The sequence below is a fragment of the Amaranthus tricolor genome, chromosome 9 (genome assembly GCF_026212465.1).
Source record: "Amaranthus tricolor cultivar Red isolate AtriRed21 chromosome 9, ASM2621246v1, whole genome shotgun sequence".
Classification (NCBI taxonomy): Eukaryota; Viridiplantae; Streptophyta; class Magnoliopsida; order Caryophyllales; family Amaranthaceae; genus Amaranthus; species Amaranthus tricolor.
This window is the reverse complement of record NC_080055.1, coordinates 4,226,460-4,227,044: the sequence shown is the minus strand read 5'-3', so window position 1 is coordinate 4,227,044 and position 585 is coordinate 4,226,460.

Here is a 585-nt window from a genome sequence, read left to right as displayed (position 1 = left end):
TAAGTGACATTTATAATGAAAAAGTGGAAGTATTAATTTATAAAACCCAATTGTTAAATAAGTATAAGAATCAATATATTAGTGTTTTTCGGCATAATCAAAGAAAGGAATTAAACAATTAAATTCCTATTATCAATACAAGTCCCAAACAAATGATTCCAACTTTGTTGTGTGCATAGAGATGACAGAAGTAAACCCAAACAAAATATCAAAGTAGACCAGAAATGTAATTTGAAAAGATGGAATAAAATATTTTACAATTACGCAAATTTTTAAGGATTATGGTTTCAGATTTACTCATTTTTTTTTTCGCTTGCTGTTTCAGCTTCATACTTTCGTTGCAAGAATATTTCTTTTTAAGGACTATTCTCAAGTTGAGAGACTCTTTATTTCCATTCTTCTATATGAGTATGTGTTTCCATATTCTTTCTCTCCCTATGCCCTTGTCATAGTTTCTATGAGCGGGATATACTGAATAAGATGTTGATGACAAACAAATTACAACAAAGATAATGTACTAGAAACATTTGGGTCAACATCGATAACTCATTCTACCAAATTAACCATCACAAATTCTTTTGAGAG